Consider the following 10,867-nt stretch of genomic DNA (forward strand, 5'->3'; position numbering starts at 1 on the left):
AATGAGAGAGAGAAGAAGAAGGAGGAGGAGGGGGAAAGAGAGAGGGAGAGAGAGAGAGAGAGAGAGAGAGAGAGAGAGAGAGAGAGAGAGAGAGAGCTAGATTTATCCAAAGTCATCAAGACAGGACATGTTACAGAGAATGGGAGGTGCTAGGTCAAGTCCTATTGATTTAGTCACTGACATGGTGTGCCTGAAGGAGATTGTAGGAATTGGGAGACAATGTAGGTGTGATCTTCAAAAGACTGTTAGACATCCAGGTAGTATTTTCACTCTTTGAAAGAGCAAAGCTTCACCACAAGGATCTGAGCTAATCCAGCCCTGACCAGCTTGCACCACCCTCCCAGAGACAGAGATATTATTAGCCAACCTTCCTTCTTACTCAGGTTCCAAAACAGCAGGCAAACCTATTGGTATAGATGCAGAGGTGCTTGGGAGCTGAGGGCCCTCCAGGAAAAGTTATAACATATCTCTCCCTTTTCTCTGCTGAACCAAGATCCTATCCAGGTAAAGAATCAGAACTTCCTAAGAGATTCACTCCTCCATGAGGCTCACTGGACTTAATTCAATTGCAAAACACCCTAAAATTCTGCACTTAGTCATTTCCTTCCCAAGCTTTTTGACTCTTGGGAAGCACATGTATGGAAGCTAGAATGAACAGTTGCATTGTGGTTGTGAAGTAGCCACAAACCTGTTGCAGGCTTAGGGATAGGTGCATGCTTGTTACATCTAGGAAGAAGGACGCTCCTTGCATGCCTTTTCAGGAGGTGGCAGAGGCAGAACTGAGACCAGTGTTATACTGTGTGTTTGTAGGTGGCTGCATCCTAAACATTGTACTTACTCGTGTGCTTTAGACATTAGGGCCTGAGCAGGCACATGATTTCTTTCTCACCCAGCCTCACTTTCCTTCCCTGCTGTGCCAATGAACTTGGAGATTCCCAGATCCCCTTCTTCTGGTGGCTTGGCAAGTGTTTGCTCTTCACATGGTTAAGCAGCCTCAGACGTGCCCGTGTGGGCTCCACCTTGCCACACACCCATGATGGTTTCCAGGACAGTGATTGTGTAAGGAGCCATACACGTGAGTAGGCGCCAGAGAGACAGCCAACAGCCTCCCTCCATGGGCCGAGGGGCGGGGAGGCCATAGGCAACTTCATCTCTGGAACAAGGTGAAACAAACACAAAATCTGAGTTGTTGCAGCCACCTGATAGCAGATAGAATCTCATGAGAAAGGATTTCTATGGTAGATGCCTTCTCGGTCCCAAGAGGAAATGCTCCCTGTGGACCTAAGGGCATGTGCACTCAGGAGAGCAAAGATGCACAATGCATGCCATGGTACCTTTGAAACCAGCCTCACTCCTGCCTTAGCTCAGAAAAAAGAATTAAGTGACAACCGTGGGAGTGCAGAAGACTGTAGCTCTTATTGAAGCCTTCCTGGGGCTCTCATTTGGTGCCAGAGAGCATCTGCTGTCTCCCCAAAACATCCACTATGCCTACTTTTCAGTCACAGCTCTTCCTCCCTTCAGTCAGCAGATGCACAGCTCCTGTCACCTGAGTTTGGGTCCCTCTTAACTTATTACCCTTCTGTGATCACAACTCAGTTGGCAAAGCAGCAGGGGTTACACTGGGAAGCACACAATCTTATTAGCACGCTATAGATCAAAAGCAAGTCCTCAGAGCTGGAGCGATGGCTCTATTGGTAGAGCAGCACATGCTATGAAAGCATGAGGAACTGAATTGAAGACCCAGTCTGTGTGGAAAAAAAATCTAGGCATGGTAGCATGCACCTAGTGATCACAGTCCTGGGAAAAAGCAGGAGCAGGGAGATGCCTGGGGTTTGCTGGCCAGCCAGTCGAGATGAATCTGCAAACTCCAGGATCAGGGAGAGAGAGCCTGTGTCAAAAATTAAAGTAGAAAGTGGTAAAAGATTTCCATTGTTCACCTCTGACCTCTATACATAGGCACATATATGCATTCTCCCCCCTCCACCTCTCTCTCTCTCTCTCTCTCTCTCTCTCTCTCTCTCTCAGCTTTATATCATCTTATAAATAGGGACATTTTTATCTTAATATTTTAATTACCATCCATGCAGAAAGTTCTATCCATGTGCCCACTATACAAGTATGTGGTTAATATTTTCCTTTAAGTCCCCCATATTTCCTTCACCTCTCCATCCTCCCTCCATCACAGAGCAGCAGCTAAAGCCCTACATCCCATTTCTACTTTCTCTGACTCTGAAGCATTTCCACACAGAGCTATTGTCACTTGGCCTGTGTCCACATGAGCACAGTAGCAATAAGCACAGACCTGGAAGCCAGACGGCCTGGCTTGAAGCTCCAGCTCTGTACGAACTAGCCAGGTCACCCGCGGCAAGTTGCTCAACTTTCTCTGCCTCAGTCAAAGAAAGAAAACAGTAATAAATCAGCCTTAACTGCAACAGTCCTAGGTAAGACATGTAGTTGACAGAAACAGTCCCTGAAAAAAAGTAAGTGCTTAATAAATGCAAGCTATCATTATGGTTGATGAACATTAAATAGGGTAATTTTTTTATGTTTTCTAAAGACCTGACTATATTATAACACCTACACAAGGGCTCTTTCTCCCTCCCTCCCTCCTTCCCTCCCCCCTCCTTCCCTTCCTCCTTCCCTCCTCTCTCTCTGTCTCTCTCTCTGTCTCTCTTTCTGTCTCTCTTTCTGTCTCTCTGTCTCTCTCTGTCTCTCTCTGTCTCTCTCTCTCTCTCTCTCTCTCTCTCTGTGTGTGTGTTTTCATTTACAGCACCAATTTAAAAATATACTGCATTTATTTTAGTTTCCATAAAGCTGCGTATTTCTGCTTTGATTTACATTCCCCCCCTCCGATTTCTCATTGTTGAGTATATTTGAAAAAGATAAATTTCCAATTTCCAAAACGTAAACTGTCAAAGCAACTTTTAAGCTAAGGAAGAAAACAAAGAGGTTGGGCTTTATTATCATAACACTAAGACTTATAAATGTATGCCATGATGTCTAGCCAATAGAGCCTTCTAGAATGTTGGAACTATTCCAGGCCAGTACTCTTCAATATGAGAGCTACTTGTTCAAGGTTTCCAAACACTAGAAATGTGGCTAATGGGATGAGGAGGTGCATTCATTCGTTACTCAAAATGTAAATAGCTATATGGAATCCTGGGCCACCAATGAGCAAGCCAGGCTAGAGTACAAACATGGCATCTGTGACAGGATCTTAATCATGGCGGTATGGCCAAGAAGGCATAACAAGTCTTCAGCGGAAGTGGTGGGCATGTTGATGGTCCAGGTTTCCCTTTCCTATTCTTTGAACTCATTTTATCACTTGCCCTTCCAACTCCCCCAGTTGAGTTGTTGTAGATGGGCAGGCAAAAAGCTTTAAAGTGGCAGAGGATGGGGGCTGGGGATTTAGCTCAGTGGTAGAGCGCTTACCTAGGAAGCGCAAGGCCCTGGGTTCGGTCCCCAGCTCCGCAAAAAAAAGAAAGAAAGTGGCAGAGGAGGCTGGAGAGAGGAGGAGGCAGCCAAGAGAACGTGGCGGCAGACATTATTAAGATTCCTCTCTGCACACATTACAGGTTGTTCTGACTATTCTTAAGGGATGGATGTGTACAGGATTTGGGGCAAATTATATCTTGTCTAGGTGGGTGGTTTATCTCCTTATCAATTAGTTGTAAGTTTATTGTGTGGATGCATTATGGATTGAGAATTCAACATGTAAATCTGACTGTTGGGTTACAGACTGTTGAGTCTTTGATCGGGTGGCTGGACCAGAGAGTTGGCAGCTGGCCGCTGGAAGACATACTAATTTGAGATGAATTAGTGCTAGTTCCAATGGCTCATTGGAGCCCGAGCTAGGGACTGCCAGGGTACTCGCAGGAACTTGGTCCACTGCTTTTATATTTTTACCGCAACAGGTTGTCATCTTTTATCTCTAAATATCTAAGTTGTATTAAATCATTCCTCTGTTGTATTTAGTGCCATTAATAGATTGTTACAAAATATTTTCCAGTCCTTTAGAAAATCCGCTCCCTTAACATCACGGATTTATCCTTTGTAGCATTTTTTGGATGCTCAACTGGTATACAGACTGTTGTTTTCCCTTTTTACACAGAACACACGGAGCACCCAGCAATATATGCTTGGACTGCCATAAATAGGGAATCTACTCTCTACTGAAGGAATGCTTAGGGGTTAGGGATTTAGCTCAGCGGTAGAGCGCTTGTCTAGCAAGCGCAAGGCCCTGGGTTCGGTCCCCAGCTCCGAAAAAAAAAGAAAAGAAAAAAAAAAAAGGAACGCTTAGGTAATAAGGGTTGAGTGGGTTTTTTTTGGGGGGGGGGTGAAAAATATGTTTTGCTTTCTAAATTAGAGACTGTAAAAGGCACTAAGAAAGACCTTCCTGAGGATGCTATCTCTTCCCTTTGAACTTGGCTGTCAGTTTAAGAAAGTAACAGGCAATTTAACCCCTTCAGACATAGATAACTACATGGAGAGGGTTTCAAGGAATCCCACGGGACTAAAACATTGTCCTCCTTTCCTACCACCCAAGGGTCTGTACACATACTGCTTCCTCAACCTGTGGTACTTCCCACCATTCACTCCAGTGACATGGATTTATGGTCATATATATGGATACACGTACTACTCACACTAACATACATGCTGGCACAGCTACACACATACAGTACCCAGATACTTGGTTTCTCCAGAGCTCTTTTGGTTGACACATCTGCTACTTCTTGGTAAATCTTCCTAGCTGTTGTCATATCCCACAGCCCTGTACCTTTTCCTTTGGGCTAAAAAGCTTGTACCTACTTTGCCATTTCGCAACTACTAGTGTGATTATCTACTACAGCTGGGTCTTTACCTCTAGACTATAAGCTCCTGAGGTCAGAGACCATTTTAATTTGCTGTGGTAAATACTTAAAAGCTGCTCAGTAGGCATGGGGCATTAATGAAAAGCCCTTTGCAATGCTTGAGTTAGAAGTGCAGACTTCTGTTCCTTCTAACAATGCCAGGGATCACAATAATAAAGGCATCTTCAACTGCAGTTGTAGGCTGAGGACCATGACTGCATAGGGATATTACATAATTGTTTCTCTTGCACCAGGTAATAAGACACACAAGGCAACTTCATAAAGCTAGTCATATCTCATATGGATATCAACTGGTGTCACCAAACCTGACTGACCACCTCATATCCCAGACTTAACCAAATGTCATCCAATTAGTTCCAACCCAGATTCTTTCTACTTGATTGACAGTGTCACCTGCATTGGCTCCAAGATAGTAGCAAGTCAAGATTGCTGCCCTTCTCTCTTCTTTAGTACAGAAGCAGGCACTTGAAAGGATTGTGGGCTTCGGGGAAAGCACAGGCTCTAAACCCAGACATGGAGGTGTTGGAGCAAAGCCCAAGACTACTTCATGAAGTCAACCATCTGCTCATCTGCAAAACCAGGACAAGTACCTCCCCATGAGAAGGGTTCTGTAGATAACATGATGTAATGGACCTGTGGTGCTCAGCAGATTCTTGTAATGAGTAGGTATCTCTAATTGTTAGCATCACAGCCATTAATTCATGCACCCGTGCTATTGCTCTACGACAGAGGTTTTGAAGTTATGTGATTGTGATAGTGATGTTCATCAAAGATTCCCTCTTCCCTAAATCACTGCCACTTTGGGGCTTGCTCAGATCTTTCTGCTGGCCAAACACAATTAGATCTAATCAAGTATCTGTTGAAGCTGAAGCTTTAAGAGGTTCTTAGTGTTCCTGTCTATCTTTTCAGAACTCCTATCCACTGGGGTAGGGAGGCCAGTCCCTAACCAGGTGTTTCCTCTGCTTCCTGGGTCCTAACCAGGACCTGAGATGGAGCCACAAGACCAAAAAGCCAGAGCCAGTGGTCCTATTTGACACTACCATAAGCCACTCAGATTTGTAGAACAGTTTATGATGTTATCCCTGCAAACTAATGGCAGTAACACAGGCTGGAACCAACATACCATGCCACATGTGCATCATGTGACATCCAATTCTCAGCAGTTGCAGGACTTAGCACATCTGTCTGTCTTTGCACGTGTATGTGTGGTGTGTGCACATGCACATAGGCATCTTCACCTGAGTGTGAGGGAACGTGTACATGAAGGGGCATGCTTACTTATGTATCAGTTTGTGTGTGTGTGTGAAGTTTATGTCCACTGTCTTCCTCTACAGCTCTGTACTCGTATTAATTGAGGCAAGGTCTCTGGCTGAGCCCAGAGTTCTCCCATGCTGGCTAGTCCAGCTAGACAACTTAACCAGGGAATCCCCTGAGTCAGGAGACTCCTGAGTGCTGAGATTACAGGCAGTTTTGTCTCATTCCTTATGCAGGTTCTGGAGATCTTAGCTCACGTCCTCGTACTGTAGAGTAAATCCTTTACCCACTGAGTCACCTCCTGGACACCCTCCACTTTTGTTAAGGCAAAGGCTCACCTGGTAATCCAGTCTGGCCTTGATCTAGCTATGTAGCTCAGGCCAGTGTCAAACAGGTGGCAACTCTCCTGCCTCAGAGAGAGTGCATTGAGCTTCCCACAGATATGTGTTCTCAACCAATCTGGAGATCCTGGGCTTGACAATCCAGCCAAGCCATCCAGTCCTGTGGGCTACATGTGCCCAGTGATAACTAATGGAAGTTGTCTGTCAGGAAATGGAGAACCTACTTAAAAAACATGAGGTTGTGGGACTGGGGATTTAGCTCAGTGGTAGAGTGCTTACCTAGGAAGCGCAAGGCCCTGGGTTCGGTCCCCAGCTCCGAAAAAAAAGAACCAAAAAAAAAAAAAAAAAAACAAAAAAAAACATGAGGTTGTTTAGCAATTTTCTTTTCTTTTTTAAATTAAAAAAAAACAACAGAACAAAACAAACAAACAAAAAAAACAACTGTAACTCAAGCCAGCAGCTCTTGAGTGTGGACTCCATAGATGTCAGCATGCCTCAGAGATGCCAGAGGACTGGGCATCCCTGGCACAGGGGACAACTCAGGCTGAGCTATGGTTAAACAGTGTTTCCCTAGGGCAAACTATAAGAAACTTACCTCAGCTGACCAAGCCTGGGTCAAGTGTGTTATACCAGCATGAAACATTTAGATGATTAGCAGGAATTACAACTTATACTCCATATATATATATATATATATATATATGTCTTTTAAGATACATATATCTTTCATATATATTCATTCCTTAAAAACCCTTTAATGCTTTAATTTTTCTAGTACTTACATGTCCCATTAAAAAGAAAAATGACATTAAAATAGTTTTAAAGGTTTTTGGCTTAAGCCCACTGACATAGGGAATTCTCCTGCTTAGAATCAAGCCCTCATTATCTTGGCCCTGCTTGCATTAAGGAAGGACTCCTGTGGAGATCTGCTCTCTGATTGGGTTCCAGCTGAGAGCGGCCATGCTGAAATTAACGTGGCGCCACTGACCTTCCAATAACTGGGCTCTCTGTAGCTCTTTGCCTTGCCAGTCTCTTAAGGGTCCTTTGGAAGGAAATCTGAGGAATCCTCCCCATGCTCTCTCTACTTGGGGACTGACCATGCGTGTTTTCTAGGGCATTCCTGACTTTCGAACATTTTATTTGATCTTTTATACATAAACATACTGATATTCTAGCTCAGTGATAAACAACTTGTCCACATAAAAATCCAAAGTCACTTTACTCTCTTGTCTGTCTTTTCGTTCTGTTTATTCCCTGGAATGAATCAGATCCCAGTCCCTGAAGGGATGGGCACTAGGATCTCTTGGTGTCCGAGCACCTGTTAAGTTGATTTTAAAATTAATTATTGAGTTTGAGCTCGGGAGATGGCTCAGTGAGTAAAGAATCTGTCACACAAGCATGAAGACCCAAGTTTAAATCTGAAGGACCCAAGTAAAACTGAATGTGGCAGCAAATTAATATGGAATCCCAGCATTCATCAGATGTGAGGTGGGGACAGGGGAATACTCAGAAGGTCAGATATCAGCTAGCCTGACACACACTGCAGAGAACACGAGACCTCCATCTCAAACAAGCTAGAATCCGAGGATCAGACATGCACCAGAGGCATATGGCATACCTGCATGGTGGCACACACAGGCCCACACTCTTGCAAGCACATGTATTGTACACATGTGTGAGCTACATATATACCAATTAAAATAAGCATTATTATTATTTTTAAGTATAAGCTGTTGCTGAAGAATGTGATAATTCATTTCTAGTGTTTACATTTGTGTCTCTGTGTCTCTCTTGTATCTGTTCTGCCCTGACAGAGCAGGAGAAATAAGAAACTAAGACGTGACTTTGCTGGCCACCTGTCAGGAAGCTGCCGCACGGTAAAGATTTTCAGTCACTGCCAAACAGGATCTAGATCTGAACCAAGAACCTGGGAGAAAGTCTCTGGAGCCCATTACCAGATTACTCCCCATGCCGTCTGCTTCACCAGCTAACATTCTTTCCAATAATACTCCAGTTTTTGTCATTGAATCTGTCAACATGCCTACAAATCCCCGAAGGGTGAAATTAATTTGAACTTCACAGTTGGGCCAACACACTCAGAAGTGTGTTCTTCAGAAATAAAAGCCAATATTTCAGACATTCATTTGGGAGGGGAAAACAGTCTTGGTTTCCTTTTGGAGAGGAAGGGATCATAGATAATGAGTGTTAGACACACAAGCGTGATACAATTAACTATTAAGCATTTCAAATTCTAATGTTCTTTCTCTCTGAAGATTTATTACCTTATTATTTCTCTCTCTTTCCTCTCTCTCTCTCTCTCTCTCTCTCTCTCTCTCTCTCTCTCTCTCTCTCTCGTGTGTGTGTGTGAGTGTGGGTGTGTGTCACATGTGTAAGGAGCCATGAAGGAAGGTGTCAGATCTCTGGCGCTTGGAGTTACAGGTAGTTGTGTGACACCTAGACTTGAGTGCTGAGGACAAAAACCCTTGTCCTCTGCAAGAGCAGTGAGTACTTCTAACCCCGAAGACATCTCTCCAACCTCCAAATTTCTGTATCTTTTATGGTTTGGGCGATTTATCCTCCTGCCTTTGAAACTCCAGAAGACTAAGAGCCAAATCATTCCAGAGAGAGTTTGGCTCTCACCAGCCAGATTTCCTAGGAGTTTAAACTTGATGGTATGCAAGTCTCTGCCCTCTCTTAATGGGCCATCTAGAGCATCAGAGGCTTCCTGTGGCAGGAAATGCTTTATCTCAGAATTTGCATCCCGCCAGTATTTGCAGAGTTCAAACCTTATTAGAAGCCCACCCTATTTTCTCTAGCGTCAGTTGGTGTGCGTATGTGTAAACTAGGTCACAAAAGTAACTAGATGCTGCATGAATTTAAGTGGAACACATTCTCTGATGGAAGGGAAGTGGGTAGAGTGAGGGGGCACACTCCAGTCCTAAGACACCTCTCAGTGACTGTTAGAGGAACCCCCTTGCCCTGTCCTGAACCCCCAGTGTTGATTTCCATGAACTTTCTTCAGATATGGAGGATTCACACATGTGCGTCTGGTACTGACCATGTACAGCCTTGCACAGGAGGTGAGATGGTCAGGCCAGGGCCAGGCTTTTGAAAGCAGTCAAGACAGGCATAAGCTAACAAGGATTTGACCTTAACGCATTGAGCATGAAAAAGGAACCTTTTACATATTTTCAACTCCTGCCTCACATGGACCCGTATTTGCTCCATGCTTTGTGGAAAGAGGATGCTCTATTGTCAGAGACTCAGAACCAGATTCCAGATTTCCTCTCCGACTGCATGACCTCACACTGAGGTTTTCGAACTCTTAACTCCTCCTCTGCATCATGCCAGTCAAACTGCCAGTGACTTAAGATGGTCCTGTGGGTTAAATGAGATACAAATAGACCCCCTCTTGTCATTGCCAGTTGATAGGCACTAAGAAAGGGGTGGCTGTCATATGACAACACCATCGTCTTTGTCATTGTGCCTTAAGCTACCGCACAATGACAACCTGCTTTTGTGTTGTAGAAAATGCTACAGTGATCAGACATTTGCTAAAGGTCTGTCTGGTCCATGCCCAATGAATTTCTCTTGGAATATCAGGGTAGGTGAGAGGGCCAGAGTCATAGTTTTTTTATTTGCCCTCTTATTTTAAGTGTATGGGTATTTTTGCCTGCATGTATGTCTGTCCTTAGAGCCCAGAAGATACTATTGAATCTCTTGGGACTGGGTTAAAGATGGTTATGAGCTGCCATGTGGGTATTTGGAATCAAACCAACACTGAGCCATCTCTCCAGTCATCAGGATCTTACTCTTACTGGGTAGGGGGTGGTGAATTTCTTTGTTCTCTGTGTTTAACAGCTTTATGGATGTCCCAGTTTGACAGGGTCCCGGTTACTCATGCCAACCACCCATACAACTCATGTACATACCGTAACACAACCCCCTTGTCTGCCCACCCAACTTACCCATTTCCATAATAAATCTACCCAGGGGATCACTGAGTGAATTACTTCTACCCAATTCTTTGTTTCCAGGTCTGCTCTTAGGCAAACCCAACAGACACTTTTGTTAAGTATGGACCCCATGGAGAACTCTACACCCAGAAATACCAGAGAACAACAGCTGATTCTCAAATCAGGACTGGATCTTAATGCTGATCCTGGGCCTATGTTGTGTGTTCATATTTGAAAGCTCCATGTTTTCTCTGCCCAATGTATATGATAAATATGAATTTTCTTTCATGAGCATGGAGTCTTCTTCTTGTTTCTTTGTTCTGCTACTCTGGATAGTATGTGACTATCTTTGAAAACTACATCCTTGGCATAACCATCTGTCTGTTTCCTATGTACAAAGCATCCTATATGTAAAGTCAAACAACCGCAGACATATGCTGCT

The sequence above is a fragment of the Rattus norvegicus genome, chromosome 19 (genome assembly GCF_036323735.1).
Source record: "Rattus norvegicus strain BN/NHsdMcwi chromosome 19, GRCr8, whole genome shotgun sequence".
Classification (NCBI taxonomy): Eukaryota; Metazoa; Chordata; class Mammalia; order Rodentia; family Muridae; genus Rattus; species Rattus norvegicus.